This window comes from Lissotriton vulgaris, unplaced genomic scaffold, assembly GCF_964263255.1.
Source record: "Lissotriton vulgaris unplaced genomic scaffold, aLisVul1.2 SCAFFOLD_301, whole genome shotgun sequence".
Lineage (NCBI taxonomy): Eukaryota > Metazoa > Chordata > Amphibia > Caudata > Salamandridae > Lissotriton > Lissotriton vulgaris.
In genome coordinates, this window is record NW_028244321.1 from 1,315,001 (window position 1) to 1,337,500 (window position 22,500).

At 41.5% G+C, this 22,500-nt stretch overlaps 5 non-coding genes across 5 annotated transcripts; all 5 read left to right on the forward strand.

Annotated features, from left to right (window-relative positions):
• Positions 1-6,880: 6,880 nt before the first annotated feature.
• On the forward strand, positions 6,881-6,952 carry TRNAH-GUG (transfer RNA histidin (anticodon GUG)). The gene has a single exon. It is a non-coding gene; the product is annotated as a tRNA-His (tRNA).
• A 1,499-nt stretch (positions 6,953-8,451) lies between these two features.
• On the forward strand, positions 8,452-8,533 carry TRNAS-AGA (transfer RNA serine (anticodon AGA)). The gene has a single exon. It is a non-coding gene; the product is annotated as a tRNA-Ser (tRNA).
• A 2,860-nt stretch (positions 8,534-11,393) lies between these two features.
• TRNAS-AGA (transfer RNA serine (anticodon AGA)) lies at positions 11,394-11,475 on the forward strand. Its single transcript has one exon. It is a non-coding gene; the product is annotated as a tRNA-Ser (tRNA).
• A 7,161-nt stretch (positions 11,476-18,636) lies between these two features.
• On the forward strand, positions 18,637-18,708 carry TRNAH-GUG (transfer RNA histidin (anticodon GUG)). The gene has a single exon. It is a non-coding gene; the product is annotated as a tRNA-His (tRNA).
• Positions 18,709-20,207: 1,499 nt separating this feature from the next.
• On the forward strand, positions 20,208-20,289 carry TRNAS-AGA (transfer RNA serine (anticodon AGA)). The gene has a single exon. It is a non-coding gene; the product is annotated as a tRNA-Ser (tRNA).
• The last annotated feature ends 2,211 nt before the right edge of the window (positions 20,290-22,500 follow it).

Here is a 22,500-nt window from a genome sequence, read left to right on the forward strand (position 1 = left end):
AGCTGGATTAGGCAAACACACTTCATAAAACTGCATTTTCTTTTCTATTCTCCCCCGTGTTACAAGCTTAACTGCTCCCTGTGTAATTTCTCTTAACCTGCTGTTCCTGGAAGAGAATTTCATCTACAAGCTCTTTCTGTGTTTTTTCCTAGTCTTTTCTTTCCCTTTTCTTAGATTTGTAACTGTTCCTTTACGTGCTCTATTTAGGCGCCATTAATCTCATTTGAGCTCCTTGTACCTGCTGCTGTTTTCTCCACACCTCATACTGTCTTTTCCCTCTTTCTCTCTTTCTCTGCGGTTGGTGGCTACTTTCCAAAGCGTCTGATGCCCCAATGTTCCTTCGTCTTGTTGTCAGACGTGAATTTGAAAAGCAACAAAATTAACAAGCCTTTACCACTCACACATGGGACAAGTTTATACTTTAATTCAATGAGCTAAGAAAAGTGTGTTGTGGGGCCCCTACGAGCCATGGTGCTTGCTTCATCATAATTAGGCATGCAGTCATTAGCCACAGCTCTGATTATGGGTCACTGAGGTCAGTTTCAATAATTCCTCAAAAACCTAACCATGCAGTCCCCCCTAACTGTGTAGTTATCTTGCTTTACTGCTGTTTGTGTGATTAGCTGGGAGGAGCTCACGGCAGCATCCTCCCAATAAAAGTGTAGATGGACCGTTCCTTAACTCTTTCTTGCTTCACATACAGATGGCTTGAGGAGGTACAGGGGAGATGCAGGTCTAATAAACAGAATAGAATATCTGCGCCAGGTGTGTTTCTCTGCATTGGTGTCCCATCACAGGCCCACCAGTGTATGTGTGATCTTTGACTCCTGCCAGTTCACAAGCAGGCGGCCAGGAAACGGTTTCAGCCTATCAACCACTGAGGAGATAAAGCCTTTGTATAAGGAATGAGGAAGCAATGAACACATTCAGCCTATCACAGGAGTAGCCCTGAGTGGTCCGAATTATAATTTCTTCATGTCACTGTACGTTATTGAGCCCAAGTAGCTCGCCGTGATCGTATAGTGGTTAGTACTCTGCGTTGTGGCCGCAGCAACCTCTGTTCGAATCCGAGTCACGGCATTGTGGTTGGCAATGTCACGGCAGTTGGGTTTTTCCTTTACAGAATTCCCAAATGTACCAGTTGTTTTTGTAAAATGTCTATTAAAAACAGATCCTTTTCAATATTTAAACGATCTAACAACAAATTATTTAAACACACATGATTATAAGATGTAGGTATACTGTACTTACTGACATAAATTATCGTTCTTGAACATATTTGCGGGTAAGGGGAGCGGAGCTCTCCCCCAGGCCAATCAGAATGCAGATGAATGCAGTTGCAGTTGAGTGACCTGTGTTGTGGCTGTCTACAGGGAATGCACATATGTAGCTGTCTCGCAGCCCAATCCAGACGTCAATCGAAGACAGGTTTCAATGCAAATAGAGCAGTAAGTGCAGAGAAATGCTCACTCTCTAAAAATGGCATTTATACAATAGTAAGATTAAATCCAACTTCACCAGTAGATAGGATTTATCAATAAATAAATAAAGCTTCTCCTCTCTGATATGGAATTACCCCCCAAAAAGTATAAGGGAATACCCAATGCTAACCTATGAGAGGGGCAGACCTCACAGTAGTGAAAAATGTAATAGACTGTTTGATACTACTAGGACATACAAACTACCACAGTACATGTCTTACCTTTTACTTACATAGCATGATGCCCCTAGGACTACCTAGGGCCTACCTTCGGGGTTACTGATATGTAATAAAATTGGAGTTTAAGGCTTGGCAAGTAGTTTTAAATGCCAAGTCGAAGTGGCAGTACACTGCAGCACAGGCACTGCAGTAGCAGGCTTGAGACAGGTTTGAAATGCTATTTCTTTGGGCGGCACAATCAGTCCCTGGGTATATGGTATACCACTTTACAAGGGGCTTTCAAGTAAATTAAATCTGTCAGTCAGGTATACTCCAATTATACACATGATTAGGGAAGAAGCACGTGCACTTCAGCACTGATTAGTAGCGATAAAGTGATCAGAGTCCTAAGGCCAACAAAAAGATACAGCAAAATGCGGAGGTGAAAAGCAATAAGGTGGGGTTGGGACCACCTTAAGAATGCAAGGTCTAACAAAAACGAACTAAGGATAACATGAGTAAAATATCAGGTTTCTCTACAGCATTTGGTGAGACAAGTGGGCCTTCTTTTATCTTCCATAAATGCAATCCTTCCCGGACCCCTTTATTATATAGCTCTTCAAGGAAAAAATATAAGCAGTTACAAAGGAGCCTCAAATACTCAAAGATGGTAGACTTCTGTAATATGGGACATATACTAAAAGCAGCACGAAAACAGAGTGCAATAGGGTCCAAAAAACTTGAGTGACCCATGAGAGTATGCATGCAAGCCTATGGTATTCCAAACTAGAGATATACGCATGCAATTTTTGTTTTTAGGAGAGAATGTGCCTGCTGAAAAAAACCTTATTTTTAAAAAGTGCATTGCAGAATATCAGGAATTTGCTGTGGGACACCTTGAAAACTTGCATACAGATTATGTGCACACACCTTGCAGTCAGTTGTTGTGGCCGAGTGGTTAAGGCGATGGACTAGAAATCCATTGGGGTCTCCCCGCGCAGGTTCGAATCCTGCCGACAAGGAGAATCTTTTTAACATCGGCTACAATTTCAGAAGTTAACCTTTAGTATTTCTTCCATGTCAGTCTTATAAATAGGTGGCTTATTTTGGTGTCACTATTGCCATATCACATATTTATTATCGCTCCCCCTTTCATATCTTTGCTATAACTCTCGTCCTTCATTAGTGCTGGTGCAAACGCTTCAAATTATTATACCCTGGCTCTCTCGGTCATACCTGTGCATGCACTTGAAACTTACTTTACCAATAAAAGAAGCAAATAGAGAAATAAAATAAAAGTGCTAGCTGGATTAGGCAAACACACTTCATAAAACTGCATTTTCTTTTCTATTCTCCCCCGTGTTACAAGCTTAACTGCTCCCTGTGTAATTTCTCTTAACCTGCTGTTCCTGGAAGAGAATTTCATCAACAAGCTCTTTCTGTGTTTTTTCCTAGTCTTTTCTTAGATTTATAACTGTTCCTTTACGTGCTCTATTTAGGCGCCATTAATCTCATTTGAGCTCCTTGTACCTGCTGCTGTTTTCTCCACACCTCATACTGTCTTTTCCCTCTTTCTCTCTTTCTCTGCGGTTGGTGGCTACTTTCCAAAGCGTCTGATGCCCCAATGTTCCTTCGTCTTGTTGTCAGACGTGAATTTGAAAAGCAACAAAATTAACACGCCTTTACCACTCACACATGGCAGAAGTTTATACTTTAATTCAATGAGCTAAGAAAAGTGTGTTGTGGGGCCCCTACGAGCCATGGTGCTTGCTTCATCATAATTAGGCATGCAGTCATTAGCCACAGCTCTGATTATGGGTCACTGAGGTCAGTTTCAATAATTCCTCAAAAACCTAACCATGCAGTCCCCCCTAACTGTGTAGTTATCTTGCTTTACTGCTGTTTGTGTGATTAGCTGGGAGGAGCTCACGGCAGCATCCTCCCAATAAAAGTGTAGATGGACCGTTCCTTAACTCTTTCTTGCTTCACATACAGATGGCTTGAGGAGGTACAGGGGAGATGCAGGTCTAATAAACAGAATAGAATATCTGCGCCAGGTGTGTTTCTCTGCATTGGTGTCCCATCACAGGCCCACCAGTGTATGTGTGATCTTTGACTCCTGCCAGTTCACAAGCAGGAGGCCAGGAAACGGTTTCAGCCTATCAACCACTGAGGAGATAAAGCCTTTGTATAAGGAATGAGGAAGCAATGAACACATTCAGCCTATCACAGGAGTAGCCCTGAGTGTTCCGAATTATAATTTCTTCATGTCACTGTACGTTATTGAGCCCAAGTAGCTCGCCGTGATCGTATAGTGGTTAGTACTCTGCGTTGTGGCCGCAGCAACCTCTGTTCGAATCCGAGTCACGGCATTGTGGTTGGCAATGTCACGGCAGTTGGGTTTTTCCTTTACAGAATTCCCAAATGTACCAGTTGTTTTTGTAAAATGTCTATTAAAAACAGATCCTTTTCAATATTTAAACGATCTAACAACAAATTATTTAAACACACATGATTATAAGATGTAGGTATACTGTACTTACTGACATAAATTATCGTTCTTGAACATATTTGCGGTAAGGGGAGCGGAGCTCTCCCCCAGGCCAATCAGAATGCAGATGAATGCAGTTGCAGTTGAGTGACCTGTGTTGTGGCTGTCTACAGGGAATGCACATATGTAGCTGTCTCGCAGCCCAATCCAGACGTCAATCGAAGACAGGTTTCAATGCAAATAGAGCAGTAAGTGCAGAGAAATGCTCACTCTCTAAAAATGGCATTTATACAATAGTAAGATTAAATCCAACCTCACCAGTAGATAGGATTTATCAATAAATAAATAAAGCTTCTCCTCTCTGATATGGAATTACCCCCCAAAAAGTATAAGGGAATACCCAATGCTAACCTATGAGAGGGGCAGACCTCACAGTAGTGAAACATGTAATAGACTGTTTGATACTACTAGGACATACAAACTACCACAGTACATGTCTTACCTTTTACTTACATAGCATGATGCCCCTAGGACTACCTAGGGCCTACCTTAGGGGTTACTGATATGTAATAAAATTGGAGTTTAAGGCTTGGCAAGTAGTTTTAAATGCCAAGTCGAAGTGGCAGTACACTGCAGCACAGGCACTGCAGTAGCAGGCTTGAGACAGGTTTGAAATGCTATTTCTTTGGGCGGCACAATCAGTCCCTGGGTATATGGTATACCACTTTACAAGGGGCTTTCAAGTAAATTAAATCTGTCAGTCAGGTATACTCCAATTATACACATGATTAGGGAAGAAGCACGTGCACTTCAGCACTGATTAGTAGCGATAAAGTGATCAGAGTCCTAAGGCCAACAAAAAGATACAGCAAAATGCGGAGGTGAAAAGCAATAAGGTGGGGTTGGGACCACCTTAAGAATGCAAGGTCTAACAAAAACGAACTAAGGATATCATGAGTAAAACATCAGGTTTCTCTACAGCATTTGGTGAGACAAGTGGGCCTTCTTTTATCTTCCATAAATGCAATCCTTCCCGGACCCCTTTATTATATAGCTCTTCAAGGAAAAAATATAAAGCACTTACAAAGGAGCCTCAAATACTCAAAGATGGTAGACTTCTTTAATATGGGACATATACTAAAAGCAGCACGAAAACAGAGTGCAATAGGGTCCAAAAAACTTGAGTGACCCATGAGAGTATGCATGCAAGCCTATGGTATTCCAAACTAGAGATAAACGCATGCAATTTTTGTTTTTAGGAGAGAATGTGCCTGCTGAAAAAAACATTATTTTTAAAAAGTGTATTGCAGAATATCAGGAATTTGCTGTGGGACACCTTGAAAACTTGCATACAGATTATGTGCACACGCCTTACAGTCAGTTGTTTTGGCCGAGTGGTTAAGGCGATGGACTAGAAATCCATTGGGGTCTCCCCGCGCAGGTTCGAATCCTGCCGACAACGAGAATCTTTTTAACATCGGCTACAATTTCAGAAGTTAACCTTTAGTTTTTCTTCCATGTCAGTTTTATAAATAGGTGGCTTATTTTGGTGTCACTATTGCCATATCACATATTTATTATCGCTCCCCCTTTCATATCTTTGCTATAACTCTCGTCCTTCATTAGCGCTGGTGCAAACGCTTCAAATTATTATACCCTGGCTCTCTCGGTCATACCTGTGCATGCACTTGAAACTTACTTTACCAATAAAAGAAGCAAATAGAGAAATAAAATAAAAGTGCTAGCTGGATTAGGCAAACACACTTCATAAAACTGCATTTTCTTTTCTATTCTCCCCGTGTTACAAGCTTAACTGCTCCCTGTGTAATTTCTCTTAACCTGCTGTTCCTGGAAGAGTATTTCATCTACAAGCTCTTTCTGTGTTTTTTCCTAGTCTTTTCTTTCCCTTTTCTTAGATTTGTAACTGTTCCTTTACGTGCTCTATTTAGGCGCCATTAATCTCATTTGAGCTCCTTGTACCTGCTGCTGTTTTCTCCACACCTCATACTGTCTTTTCCCTCTTTCTCTCTTTCTCTGCGGTTGGTGGCTACTTTCCAAAGCGTCTGATGCCCCAATGTTCCTTCGTCTTGTTGTCAGACGTGAATTTGAAAAGCAACAAAATTAACAAGCCTTTACCACTCACACATGGCAGAAGTTTATACTTTAATTCAATGAGCTAAGAAAAGTGTGTTGTTGGGCCCCTACGAGCCATGGTGCTTGCTTCATCATAATTAGGCATGCAGTAATTAGCCACAGCTCTGATTATGGGTCACTGAGGTCAGTTTCAATAATTCCTCAAAAACCTAACCATGCAGTCCCCCCTAACTGTGTAGTTATCTTGCTTTACTGCTGTTTGTGTGATTAGCTGGGAGGAGCTCACGGCAGCATCCTCCCAATAAAAGTGTAGATGGACCGTTCCTTAACTCTTTCTTGCTTCACATACAGATGGCTTGAGGAGGTACAGGGGAGATGCAGGTCTAATAAACAGAATAGAATATCTGCGCCAGGTGTGTTTCTCTGCATTGGTGTCCCATCATAGGCCCACCAGTGTATTTGTGATCTTTGACTCCTGCCAGTTCACAAGCAGGCGGCCAGGAAACGGTTTCAGCCTATCAACCACTGAGGAGATAAAGCCTTTGTATAAGGAATGAGGAAGCAATGAACACATTCAGCCTATCACAGGAGTAGCCCTGAGTGTTCCGAATTATAATTTCTTCATGTCACTATACGTTATTGAGCCGAAGTAGCTCGCCGTGATCGTATAGTGGTTAGTACTCTGCGTTGTGGCCGCCGCAACCTCGGTTCGAATCCGAGTCACGGCATTGTGGTTGGCAATGTCACGGCAGTTGGGTTTTTCTTTTACAGAATTCCCAAATGTACCAGTTGTTTTTGTAAAATGTCTATTAAAAACAGATCCTTTTCAATATTTAAACGATCTAACAACAAATTATTTAAACACACATGATTATAAGATGTAGGTATACTGTACTTACTGACATAAATTATCGTTCTTGAACATGTTTGCGGTAAGGGGAGCGGAGCTCTCCCCCAGGCCAATCAGAATGCAGATGAATGCAGTTGCAGTTGAGTGACCTGTGTTGTGGCTGTCTACAGGGAATGCACATATGTAGCTGTCTCGCAGCCCAATCCAGACGTCAATCGAAGACAGGTTTCAATGCAAATAGAGCAGTAAGTGCAGAGAAATGCTCACTCTCTAAAAATGGCATTTATACAATAGTAAGATTAAATCCAACCTCACCAGTAGATAGGATTTATCAATAAATAAATAAAGCTTCTCCTCTCTGATATGGAATTACCCCCCAAAAAGTATAAGGGAATACCCAATGCTAACCTATGAGAGGGGCAGACCTCACAGTAGTGAAAAATGTAATAGACTGTTTGATACTCCTAGGACATACAAACTACCACAGTACATGTCTTACCTTTTACTTACATAGCATGATGCCCCTAGGACTACCTAGGGCCTAACTTAGGGGTTAGTGATATGTAATAAAATTGGAGTTTAAGGCTTGGCAAGTAGTTTTAAATGCCAAGTCGAAGTGGCAGTACACTGCAGCACAGGCACTGCAGTAGCAGGCTTGAGACAGGTTTGAAATGCTATTTCTTTGGGCGGCACAATCAGTCCCTGGGTATATGGTATACCACTTTACAAGGGGCTTTCAAGTAAATTAAATCTGTCAGTCAGGTATACTCCAATTATACACATGATTAGGGAAGAAGCACGTGCACTTCAGCACTGATTAGTAGCGATAAAGTGATCAGAGTCCTAAGGCCAACAAAAAGATACAGCAAAATGCGGAGGTGAAAAGCAATAAGGTGGGGTTGGGACCACCTTAAGAATGCAAGGTCTAACAAAAACGAACTAAGGATAACATGAGTAAAACATCAGGTTTCTCTACAGCATTTGGTGAGACAAGTGGGCCTTCTTTTATCTTCCATAAATGCAATCCTTCCCGGACCCCTTTATTATATAGCTCTTCAAGGAAAAAATATAAAGCACTTACAAAGGAGCCTCAAATACTCAAAGATGGTAGACTTCTTTAATATGGGACATATACTAAAAGCAGCACGAAAACAGAGTGCAATAGGGTCCAAAAAACTTGAGTGACCCATGAGAGTATGCATGCAAGCCTATGGTATTCCAAACTAGAGATATACGCATGCAATTTTTGTTTTTAGGAGAGAATGTGCCTGCTGAAAAAAACCTTATTTTTAAAAAGTGCATTGCAGAATATCAGGAATTTGCTGTGGGACACCTTGAAAACTTGCATACAGATTATGTGCACACACCTTGCAGTCAGTTGTTGTGGCCGAGTGGTTAAGGCGATGGACTAGAAATCCATTGGGGTCTCCCCGCGCAGGTTCGAAACCTGCCGACAACGAGAATCTTTTTAACATCGGCTACAATTTCAGAAGTTAACCTTTAGTATTTCTTCCATGTCAGTTTTATAAATAGGTGGCTTATTTTGGTGTCACTATTGCCATATCACATATTTATTATCGCTCCCCCTTTCATATCTTTGCTATAACTCTCGTCCTTCATTAGCGCTGGTGCAAACGCTTCAAATTATTATACCCTGGCTCTCTCGGTCATACCTGTGCATGCACTTGAAACTTACTTTACCAATAAAAGAAGCAAATAGAGAAATAAAATAAAAGTGCTAGCTGGATTAGGCAAACACACTTCATAAAACTGCATTTTCTTTTCTATTCTCCCCCGTGTTACAAGCTTAACTGCTCCCTGTGTAATTTCTCTTAACCTGCTGTTCCTGGAAGAGAATTTCATCTACAAGCTCTTTCTGTGTTTTTTCCTAGTCTTTTCTTTCCCTTTTCTTAGATTTGTAACTGTTCCTTTACGTGCTCTATTTAGGCGCCATTAATCTCATTTGAGCTCCTTGTACCTGCTGCTGTTTTCTCCACACCTCATACTGTCTTTTCCCTCTTTCTCTCTTTCTCTGCGGTTGGTGGCTACTTTCCAAAGCGTCTGATGCCCCAATGTTCCTTCGTCTTGTTGTCAGACGTGAATTTGAAAAGCAACAAAATTAACAAGCCTTTACCACTCACACATGGCAGAAGTTTATACTTTAATTCAATGAGCTAAGAAAAGTGTGTTGTGGGGCCCCTACGAGCCATGGTGCTTGCTTCATCATAATTAGGCATGCAGTCATTAGCCACAGCTCTGATTATGGGTCACTGAGGTCAGTTTCAATAATTCCTCAAAAACCTAACCATGCAGTCCCCCCTAACTGTGTAGTTATCTTGCTTTACTGCTGTTTGTGTGATTAGCTGGGAGGAGCTCACGGCAGCATCCTCCCAATAAAAGTGTAGATGGACCGTTCCTTAACTCTTTCTTGCTTCACATACAGATGGCTTGAGGAGGTACAGGGGAGATGCAGGTCTAATAAACAGAATAGAATATCTGCGCCAGGTGTGTTTCTCTGCATTGGTGTCCCATCACAGGCCCACCAGTGTATGTGTGATCTTTGACTCCTGCCAGTTCACAAGCAGGCGGCCAGGAAACGGTTTCAGCCTATCAACCACTGAGGAGATAAAGCCTTTGTATAAGGAATGAGGAAGCAATGAACACATTCAGCCTATCACAGGAGTAGCCCTGAGTGTTCCGAATTAAAATTTCTTCATGTCATTGTACGTTATTGAGCCCAAGTAGCTCGCCTTGATCGTATAGTGGTTAGTACTCTGCGTTGTGGCCGCAGCAACCTCGGTTCGAATCCGAGTCACGGCATTGTGGTTGGCAATGTCACGGCAGTTGGGTTTTTCCTTTACAGAATTCCCAAATGTACCAGTTGTTTTTGTAAAATGTCTATTAAAAACAGATCCTTTTCAATATTTAAACGATCTAACAACAAATTATTTAAACACACATGATTATAAGATGTAGGCATACTGTACTTACTGACATAAATTATCGTTCTTGAACATATTTGCGGTAAGGGGAGCGGAGCTCTCCCCCAGGCCAATCAGAATGCAGATGAATGCAGTTGCAGTTGAGTGACCTGTGTTGTGGCTGTCTACAGGGAATGCACATATGTAGCTGTCTCGCAGCCCAATCCAGACGTCAATCGAAGACAGGTTTCAATGCAAATAGAGCAGTAAGTGCAGAGAAATGCTCACTCTCTAAAAATGGCATTTATACAATAGTAAGATTAAATCCAACCTCACCAGTAGATAGGATTTATCAATAAATAAATAAAGCTTCTCCTCTCTGATATGGAATTACCCCCCAAAAAGTATAAGGGAATACCCAATGCTAACCTATGAGAGGGGCAGACCTCACAGTAGTGAAAAATGTAATAGACTGTTTGATACTACTAGGACATACAAACTACCACAGTACATGTCTTACCTTTTACTTACATAGCATGATGCCCCTAGGACTACCTAGGGCCTACCTTAGGGGTTACTGATATGTAATAAAATTGGAGTTTAAGGCTTGGCAAGTAGTTTTAAATGCCAAGTCGAAGTGGCAGTACACTGCAGCACAGGCACTGCAGTACCAGGCTTGAGACAGGTTTGAAATGCTATTTCTTTGGGCGGCACAATCAGTCCCTGGGTATATGGTATACCACTTTACAAGGGGCTTTCAAGTAAATTAAATCTGTCAGTCAGGTATACTCCAATTATACACATGATTAGGGAAGAAGCACGTGCACTTCAGCACTGATTAGTAGTGATAAAGTGATCAGAGTCCTAAGGCCAACAAAAAGATACAGCAAAATGCGGAGGTGAAAAGCAATAAGGTGGGGTTGGGACCACCTTAAGAATGCAAGGTCTAACAAAAACGAACTAAGGATAACATGAGTAAAACATCAGGTTTCTCTACAGCATTTGGTGAGACAAGTGGGCCTTCTTTTATCTTCCATAAATGCAATCTTTCCCGGACCCCTTTATTATATAGCTCTTCAAGGAAAAAATATAAAGCACTTACAAAGGAGCCTCAAATACTCAAAGATGGTAGACTTCTTTAATATGGGACATATACTAAAAGCAGCACGAAAACAGAGTGCAATAGGGTCCAAAAAACTTGAGTGACCCATGAGAGTATGCATGCAAGCCTATGGTATTCCAAACTAGAGATATACGCATGCAATTTTTGTTTTTAGGAGAGAATGTGCCTGCTGAAAAAAAACTTATTTTTTAAAAGTGCATTGCAGAATATCAGGAATTTGCTGTGGGACACCTTGAAGACTTGCATACAGATTATGTGCACACACCTTGCAGTCAGTTGTTGTGGCCGAGTGGTTAAGGCGATGGACTAGAAATCCATTGGGGTCTCCCCGCGCAGGTTCGAATCCTGCCGACAACGAGAATCTTTTTAACATCGGCTACAATTTCAGAAGTTAACCTTTAGTATTTCTTCCATGTCAGTTTTATAAATAGGTGGCTTATTTTGGTGTCACTATTGCCATATCACATATTTATTATCGCTCCCCCTTTCATATCTTTGCTATAACTCTCGTCCTTCATTAGCGCTGGTGCAAACGCTTCAAATTATTATACCCTGGCTCTCTCGGTCATACCTGTGCATGCACTTGAAACTTACTTTACCAATAAAAGAAGCAAATAGAGAAATAAAATAAAAGTGCTAGCTGGATTAGGCAAACACACTTCATAAAACTGCATTTTCTTTTCTATTCTCCCCCGTGTTACAAGCTTAACTGCTCCCTGTGTAATTTCTCTTAACCTGCTGTTCCTGGAAGAGAATTTCATCTACAAGCTCTTTCTGTGTTTTTTCCTAGTCTTTTCTTTCCCTTTTCTTAGATTTGTAACTGTTCCTTTACGTGCTCTATTTAGGCGCCATTAATCTCATTTGAGCTCCTTGTACCTGCTGCTGTTTTCTCCACACCTCATACTGTCTTTTCCCTCTTTCTCTCTTTCTCTGCGGTTGGTGGCTACTTTCCAAAGCGTCTGATGCCCCAATGTTCCTTCGTCTTGTTGTCAGACGTGAATTTGAAAAGCAACAAAATTAACAAGCCTTTACCACTCACACATGGGACAAGTTTATACTTTAATTCAATGAGCTAAGAAAAGTGTGTTGTGGGGCCCCTACGAGCCATGGTGCTTGCTTCATCATAATTAGGCATGCAGTCATTAGCCACAGCTCTGATTATGGGTCACTGAGGTCAGTTTCAATAATTCCTCAAAAACCTAACCATGCAGTCCCCCCTAACTGTGTAGTTATCTTGCTTTACTGCTGTTTGTGTGATTAGCTGGGAGGAGCTCACGGCAGCATCCTCCCAATAAAAGTGTAGATGGACCGTTCCTTAACTCTTTCTTGCTTCACATACAGATGGCTTGAGGAGGTACAGGGGAGATGCAGGTCTAATAAACAGAATAGAATATCTGCGCCAGGTGTGTTTCTCTGCATTGGTGTCCCATCACAGGCCCACCAGTGTATGTGTGATCTTTGACTCCTGCCAGTTCACAAGCAGGCGGCCAGGAAACGGTTTCAGCCTATCAACCACTGAGGAGATAAAGCCTTTGTATAAGGAATGAGGAAGCAATGAACACATTCAGCCTATCACAGGAGTAGCCCTGAGTGGTCCGAATTATAATTTCTTCATGTCACTGTACGTTATTGAGCCCAAGTAGCTCGCCGTGATCGTATAGTGGTTAGTACTCTGCGTTGTGGCCGCAGCAACCTCTGTTCGAATCCGAGTCACGGCATTGTGGTTGGCAATGTCACGGCAGTTGGGTTTTTCCTTTACAGAATTCCCAAATGTACCAGTTGTTTTTGTAAAATGTCTATTAAAAACAGATCCTTTTCAATATTTAAACGATCTAACAACAAATTATTTAAACACACATGATTATAAGATGTAGGTATACTGTACTTACTGACATAAATTATCGTTCTTGAACATATTTGCGGGTAAGGGGAGCGGAGCTCTCCCCCAGGCCAATCAGAATGCAGATGAATGCAGTTGCAGTTGAGTGACCTGTGTTGTGGCTGTCTACAGGGAATGCACATATGTAGCTGTCTCGCAGCCCAATCCAGACGTCAATCGAAGACAGGTTTCAATGCAAATAGAGCAGTAAGTGCAGAGAAATGCTCACTCTCTAAAAATGGCATTTATACAATAGTAAGATTAAATCCAACTTCACCAGTAGATAGGATTTATCAATAAATAAATAAAGCTTCTCCTCTCTGATATGGAATTACCCCCCAAAAAGTATAAGGGAATACCCAATGCTAACCTATGAGAGGGGCAGACCTCACAGTAGTGAAAAATGTAATAGACTGTTTGATACTACTAGGACATACAAACTACCACAGTACATGTCTTACCTTTTACTTACATAGCATGATGCCCCTAGGACTACCTAGGGCCTACCTTCGGGGTTACTGATATGTAATAACATTGGAGTTTAAGGCTTGGCAAGTAGTTTTAAATGCCAAGTCGAAGTGGCAGTACACTGCAGCACAGGCACTGCAGTAGCAGGCTTGAGACAGGTTTGAAATGCTATTTCTTTGGGCGGCACAATCAGTCCCTGGGTATATGGTATACCACTTTACAAGGGGCTTTCAAGTAAATTAAATCTGTCAGTCAGGTATACTCCAATTATACACATGATTAGGGAAGAAGCACGTGCACTTCAGCACTGATTAGTAGCGATAAAGTGATCAGAGTCCTAAGGCCAACAAAAAGATACAGCAAAATGCGGAGGTGAAAAGCAATAAGGTGGGGTTGGGACCACCTTAAGAATGCAAGGTCTAACAAAAACGAACTAAGGATAACATGAGTAAAATATCAGGTTTCTCTACAGCATTTGGTGAGACAAGTGGGCCTTCTTTTATCTTCCATAAATGCAATCCTTCCCGGACCCCTTTATTATATAGCTCTTCAAGGAAAAAATATAAGCAGTTACAAAGGAGCCTCAAATACTCAAAGATGGTAGACTTCTGTAATATGGGACATATACTAAAAGCAGCACGAAAACAGAGTGCAATAGGGTCCAAAAAACTTGAGTGACCCATGAGAGTATGCATGCAAGCCTATGGTATTCCAAACTAGAGATATACGCATGCAATTTTTGTTTTTAGGAGAGAATGTGCCTGCTGAAAAAAACCTTATTTTTAAAAAGTGCATTGCAGAATATCAGGAATTTGCTGTGGGACACCTTGAAAACTTGCATACAGATTATGTGCACACACCTTGCAGTCAGTTGTTGTGGCCGAGTTGTTAAGGCGATGGACTAGAAATCCATTGGGGTCTCCCCGCGCAGGTTCGAATCCTGCCGACAAGGAGAATCTTTTTAACATCGGCTACAATTTCAGAAGTTAACCTTTAGTATTTCTTCCATGTCAGTCTTATAAATAGGTGGCTTATTTTGGTGTCACTATTGCCATATCACATATTTATTATCGCTCCCCCTTTCATATCTTTGCTATAACTCTCGTCCTTCATTAGCGCTGGTGCAAACGCTTCAAATTATTATACCCTGGCTCTCTCGGTCATACCTGTGCATGCACTTGAAACTTACTTTACCAATAAAAGAAGCAAATAGAGAAATAAAATAAAAGTGCTAGCTGGATTAGGCAAACACACTTCATAAAACTGCATTTTCTTTTCTATTCTCCCCCGTGTTACAAGCTTAACTGCTCCCTGTGTAATTTCTCTTAACCTGCTGTTCCTGGAAGAGAATTTCATCAACAAGCTCTTTCTGTGTTTTTTCCTAGTCTTTTCTTAGATTTATAACTGTTCCTTTACGTGCTCTATTTAGGCGCCATTAATCTCATTTGAGCTCCTTGTACCTGCTGCTGTTTTCTCCACACCTCATACTGTCTTTTCCCTCTTTCTCTCTTTCTCTGCGGTTGGTGGCTACTTTCCAAAGCGTCTGATGCCCCAATGTTCCTTCGTCTTGTTGTCAGACGTGAATTTGAAAAGCAACAAAATTAACACGCCTTTACCACTCACACATGGCAGAAGTTTATACTTTAATTCAATGAGCTAAGAAAAGTGTGTTGTGGGGCCCCTACGAGCCATGGTGCTTGCTTCATCATAATTAGGCATGCAGTCATTAGCCACAGCTCTGATTATGGGTCACTGAGGTCAGTTTCAATAATTCCTCAAAAACCTAACCATGCAGTCCCCCCTAACTGTGTAGTTATCTTGCTTTACTGCTGTTTGTGTGATTAGCTGGGAGGAGCTCACGGCAGCATCCTCCCAATAAAAGTGTAGATGGACCGTTCCTTAACTCTTTCTTGCTTCACATACAGATGGCTTGAGGAGGTACAGGGGAGATGCAGGTCTAATAAACAGAATAGAATATCTGCGCCAGGTGTGTTTCTCTGCATTGGTGTCCCATCACAGGCCCACCAGTGTATGTGTGATCTTTGACTCCTGCCAGTTCACAAGCAGGAGGCCAGGAAACGGTTTCAGCCTATCAACCACTGAGGAGATAAAGCCTTTGTATAAGGAATGAGGAAGCAATGAACACATTCAGCCTATCACAGGAGTAGCCCTGAGTGTTCCGAATTATAATTTCTTCATGTCACTGTACGTTATTGAGCCCAAGTAGCTCGCCGTGATCGTATAGTGGTTAGTACTCTGCGTTGTGGCCGCAGCAACCTCTGTTCGAATCCGAGTCACGGCATTGTGGTTGGCAATGTCACGGCAGTTGGGTTTTTCCTTTACAGAATTCCCAAATGTACCAGTTGTTTTTGTAAAATGTCTATTAAAAACAGATCCTTTTCAATATTTAAACGATCTAACAACAAATTATTTAAACACACATGATTATAAGATGTAGGTATACTGTACTTACTGACATAAATTATCGTTCTTGAACATATTTGCGGTAAGGGGAGCGGAGCTCTCCCCCAGGCCAATCAGAATGCAGATGAATGCAGTTGCAGTTGAGTGACCTGTGTTGTGGCTGTCTACAGGGAATGCACATATGTAGCTGTCTCGCAGCCCAATCCAGACGTCAATCGAAGACAGGTTTCAATGCAAATAGAGCAGTAAGTGCAGAGAAATGCTCACTCTCTAAAAATGGCATTTATACAATAGTAAGATTAAATCCAACCTCACCAGTAGATAGGATTTATCAATAAATAAATAAAGCTTCTCCTCTCTGATATGGAATTACCCCCCAAAAAGTATAAGGGAATACCCAATGCTAACCTATGAGAGGGGCAGACCTCACAGTAGTGAAACATGTAATAGACTGTTTGATACTACTAGGACATACAAACTACCACAGTACATGTCTTACCTTTTACTTACATAGCATGATGCCCCTAGGACTACCTAGGGCCTACCTTAGGGGTTACTGATATGTAATAAAATTGGAGTTTAAGGCTTGGCAAGTAGTTTTAAATGCCAAGTCGAAGTGGCAGTACACTGCAGCACAGGCACTGCAGTAGCAGGCTTGAGACAGGTTTGAAATGCTATTTCTTTGGGCGGCACAATCAGTCCCTGGGTATATGGTATACCACTTTACAAGGGGCTTTCAAGTAAATTAAATCTGTCAGTCAGGTATACTCCAATTATACACATGATTAGGGAAGAAGCACGTGCACTTCAGCACTGATTAGTAGCGATAAAGTGATCAGAGTCCTAAGGCCAACAAAAAGATACAGCAAAATGCGGAGGTGAAAAGCAATAAGGTGGGGTTGGGTCCACCTTAAGAATGCAAGGTCTAACAAAAACGAACTAAGGATATCATGAGTAAAACATCAGGTTTCTCTACAGCATTTGGTGAGACAAGTGGGCCTTCTTTTATCTTCCATAAATGCAATCCTTCCCGGACCCCTTTATTATATAGCTCTTCAAGGAAAAAATATAAAGCACTTACAAAGGAGCCTCAAATACTCAAAGATGGTAGACTTCTTTAATATGGGACATATACTAAAAGCAGCACGAAAACAGAGTGCAATAGGGTCCAAAAAACTTGAGTGACCCATGAGAGTATGCATGCAAGCCTATGGTATTCCAAACTAGAGATAAACGCATGCAATTTTTGTTTTTAGGAGAGAATGTGCCTGCTGAAAAAAACATTATTTTTAAAAAGTGCATTGCAGAATATCAGGAATTTGCTGTGGGACACCTTGAAAACTTGCATACAGATTATGTGCACACGCCTTACAGTCAGTTGTTTTGGCCGAGTGGTTAAGGCGATGGACTAGAAATCCATTGGGGTCTCCCCGCGCAGGTTCGAATCCTGCCGACAACGAGAATCTTTTTAACATCGGCTACAATTTCAGAAGTTAACCTTTAGTTTTTCTTCCATGTCAGTTTTATAAATAGGTGGCTTATTTTGGTGTCACTATTGCCATATCACATATTTATTATCGCTCCCCCTTTCATATCTTTGCTATAACTCTCGTCCTTCATTAGCGCTGGTGCAAACGCTTCAAATTATTATACCCTGGCTCTCTCGGTCATACCTGTGCATGCACTTGAAACTTACTTTACCAATAAAAGAAGCAAATAGAGAAATAAAATAAAAGTGCTAGCTGGATTAGGCAAACACACTTCATAAAACTGCATTTTCTTTTCTATTCTCCCCGTGTTACAAGCTTAACTGCTCCCTGTGTAATTTCTCTTAACCTGCTGTTCCTGGAAGAGTATTTCATCTACAAGCTCTTTCTGTGTTTTTTCCTAGTCTTTTCTTTCCCTTTTCTTAGATTTGTAACTGTTCCTTTACGTGCTCTATTTAGGCGCCATTAATCTCATTTGAGCTCCTTGTACCTGCTGCTGTTTTCTCCACACCTCATACTGTCTTTTCCCTCTTTCTCTCTTTCTCTGCGGTTGGTGGCTACTTTCCAAAGCGTCTGATGCCCCAATGTTCCTTCGTCTTGTTGTCAGACGTGAATTTGAAAAGCAACAAAATTAACAAGCCTTTACCACTCACACATGGCAGAAGTTTATACTTTAATTCAATGAGCTAAGAAAAGTGTGTTGTTGGGCCCCTACGAGCCATGGTGCTTGCTTCATCATAATTAGGCATGCAGTAATTAGCCACAGCTCTGATTATGGGTCACTGAGGTCAGTTTCAATAATTCCTCAAAAACCTAACCATGCAGTCCCCCCTAACTGTGTAGTTATCTTGCTTTACTGCTGTTTGTGTGATTAGCTGGGAGGAGCTCACGGCAGCATCCTCCCAATAAAAGTGTAGATGGACCGTTCCTTAACTCTTTCTTGCTTCACATACAGATGGCTTGAGGAGGTACAGGGGAGATGCAGGTCTAATAAACAGAATAGAATATCTGCGCCAGGTGTGTTTCTCTGCATTGGTGTCCCATCATAGGCCCACCAGTGTATTTGTGATCTTTGACTCCTGCCAGTTCACAAGCAGGCGGCCAGGAAACGGTTTCAGCCTATCAACCACTGAGGAGATAAAGCCTTTGTATAAGGAATGAGGAAGCAATGAACACATTCAGCCTATCACAGGAGTAGCCCTGAGTGTTCCGAATTATAATTTCTTCATGTCACTATACGTTATTGAGCCGAAGTAGCTCGCCGTGATCGTATAGTGGTTAGTACTCTGCGTTGTGGCCGCAGCAACCTCGGTTCGAATCCGAGTCACGGCATTGTGGTTGGCAATGTCACGGCAGTTGGGTTTTTCTTTTACAGAATTCCCAAATGTACCAGTTGTTTTTGTAAAATGTCTATTAAAAACAGATCCTTTTCAATATTTAAACGATCTAACAACAAATTATTTAAACACACATGATTATAAGATGTAGGTATACTGTACTTACTGACATAAATTATCGTTCTTGAACATGTTTGCGGTAAGGGGAGCGGAGCTCTCCCCCAGGCCAATCAGAATGCAGATGAATGCAGTTGCAGTTGAGTGACCTGTGTTGTGGCTGTCTACAGGGAATGCACATATGTAGCTGTCTCGCAGCCCAATCCAGACGTCAATCGAAGACAGGTTTCAATGCAAATAGAGCAGTAAGTGCAGAGAAATGCTCACTCTCTAAAAATGGCATTTATACAATAGTAAGATTAAATCCAACCTCACCAGTAGATAGGATTTATCAATAAATAAATAAAGCTTCTCCTCTCTGATATGGAATTACCCCCCAAAAAGTATAAGGGAATACCCAATGCTAACCTATGAGAGGGGCAGACCTCACAGTAGTGAAAAATGTAATAGACTGTTTGATACTCCTAGGACATACAAACTACCACAGTACATGTCTTACCTTTTACTTACATAGCATGATGCCCCTAGGACTACCTAGGGCCTAACTTAGGGGTTAGTGATATGTAATAAAATTGGAGTTTAAGGCTTGGCAAGTAGTTTTAAATGCCAAGTCGAAGTGGCAGTACACTGCAGCACAGGCACTGCAGTAGCAGGCTTGAGACAGGTTTGAAATGCTATTTCTTTGGGCGGCACAATCAGTCCCTGGGTATATGGTATACCACTTTACAAGGGGCTTTCAAGTAAATTAAATCTGTCAGTCAGGTATACTCCAATTATACACATGATTAGGGAAGAAGCACGTGCACTTCAGCACTGATTAGTAGCGATAAAGTGATCAGAGTCCTAAGGCCAACAAAAAGATACAGCAAAATGCGGAGGTGAAAAGCAATAAGGTGGGGTTGGGACCACCTTAAGAATGCAAGGTCTAACAAAAACGAACTAAGGATAACATGAGTAAAACATCAGGTTTCTCTACAGCATTTGGTGAGACAAGTGGGCCTTCTTTTATCTTCCATAAATGCAATCCTTCCCGGACCCCTTTATTATATAGCTCTTCAAGGAAAAAATATAAAGCACTTACAAAGGAGCCTCAAATACTCAAAGATGGTAGACTTCTTTAATATGGGACATATACTAAAAGCAGCACGAAAACAGAGTGCAATAGGGTCCAAAAAACTTGAGTGACCCATGAGAGTATGCATGCAAGCCTATGGTATTCCAAACTAGAGATATACGCATGCAATTTTTGTTTTTAGGAGAGAATGTGCCTGCTGAAAAAAACCTTATTTTTAAAAAGTGCATTGCAGAATATCAGGAATTTGCTGTGGGACACCTTGAAAACTTGCATACAGATTATGTGCACACACCTTGCAGTCAGTTGTTGTGGCCGAGTGGTTAAGGCGATGGACTAGAAATCCATTGGGGTCTCCCCGCGCAGGTTCGAATCCTGCCGACAACGAGAATCTTTTTAACATCAGCTACAATTTCAGAAGTTAACCTTTAGTATTTCTTCCATGTCAGTTTTATAAATAGGTGGCTTATTTTGGTGTCACTATTGCCATATCACATATTTATTATCGCTCCCCCTTTCATATCTTTGCTATAACTCTCGTCCTTCATTAGCGCTGGTGCAAACGCTTCAAATTATTATACCCTGGCTCTCTCGGTCATACCTGTGCATGCACTTGAAACTTACTTTACCAATAAAAGAAGCAAATAGAGAAATAAAATAAAAGTGCTAGCTGGATTAGGCAAACACACTTCATAAAACTGCATTTTCTTTTCTATTCTCCCCCGTGTTACAAGCTTAACTGCTCCCTGTGTAATTTCTCTTAACCTGCTGTTCCTGGAAGAGAATTTCATCTACAAGCTCTTTCTGTGTTTTTTCCTAGTCTTTTCTTTCCCTTTTCTTAGATTTGTAACTGTTCCTTTACGTGCTCTATTTAGGCGCCATTAATCTCATTTGAGCTCCTTGTACCTGCTGCTGTTTTCTCCACACCTCATACTGTCTTTTCCCTCTTTCTCTCTTTCTCTGTGGTTGGTGGCTACTTTCCAAAGCGTCTGATGCCCCAATGTTCCTTCGTCTTGTTGTCAGACGTGAATTTGAAAAGCAACAAAATTAACAAGCCTTTACCACTCACACATGGGACAAGTTTATACTTTAATTCAATGAGCTAAGAAAAGTGTGTTGTGGGGCCCCTACGAGCCATGGTGCTTGCTTCATCATAATTAGGCATGCAGTCATTAGCCACAGCTCTGATTATGGGTCACTGAGGTCAGTTTCAATAATTCCTCAAAAACCTAACCATGCAGTCCCCCCTAACTGTGTAGTTATCTTGCTTTACTGCTGTTTGTGTGATTAGCTGGGAGGAGCTCACGGCAGCATCCTCCCAATAAAAGTGTAGATGGACCGTTCCTTAACTCTTTCTTGCTTCACATACAGATGGCTTGAGGAGGTACAGGGGAGATGCAGGTCTAATAAACAGAATAGAATATCTGCGCCAGGTGTGTTTCTCTGCATTGGTGTCCCATCACAGGCCCACCAGTGTATGTGTGATCTTTGACTCCTGCCAGTTCACAAGCAGGCGGCCAGGAAACGGTTTCAGCCTATCAACCACTGAGGAGATAAAGCCTTTGTATAAGGAATGAGGAAGCAATGAACACATTCAGCCTATCACAGGAGTAGCCCTGAGTGGTCCGAATTATAATTTCTTCATGTCACTGTACGTTATTGAGCCCAAGTAGCTCGCCGTGATCGTATAGTGGTTAGTACTCTGCGTTGTGGCCGCAGCAACCTCTGTTCGAATCCGAGTCACGGCATTGTGGTTGGCAATGTCACGGCAGTTGGGTTTTTCCTTTACAGAATTCCCAAATGTACCAGTTGTTTTTGTAAAATGTCTATTAAAAACAGATCCTTTTCAATATTTAAACGATCTAACAACAAATTATTTAAACACACATGATTATAAGATGTAGGTATACTGTACTTACTGACATAAATTATCGTTCTTGAACATATTTGCGGTAAGGGGAGCGGAGCTCTCCCCCAGGCCAATCAGAATGCAGATGAATGCAGTTGCAGTTGAGTGACCTGTGTTGTGGCTGTCTACAGGGAATGCACATATGTAGCTGTCTCGCAGCCCAATCCAGACGTCAATCGAAGACAGGTTTCAATGCAAATAGAGCAGTAAGTGCAGAGAAATGCTCACTCTCTAAAAATGGCATTTATACAATAGTAAGATTAAATCCAACCTCACCAGTAGATAGGATTTATCAATAAATAAATAAAGCTTCTCCTCTCTGATATGGAATTACCCCCCAAAAAGTATAAGGGAATACCCAATGCTAACCTATGAGAGGGGCAGACCTCACAGTAGTGAAACATGTAATAGACTGTTTGATACTACTAGGACATACAAACTACCACAGTACATGTCTTACCTTTTACTTACATAGCATGATGCCCCTAGGACTACCTAGGGCCTACCTTAGGGGTTACTGATATGTAATAAAATTGGAGTTTAAGGCTTGGCAAGTAGTTTTAAATGCCAAGTCGAAGTGGCAGTACACTGCAGCACAGGCACTGCAGTAGCAGGCTTGAGACAGGTTTGAAATGCTATTTCTTTGGGCGGCACAATCAGTCCCTGGGTATATGGTATACCACTTTACA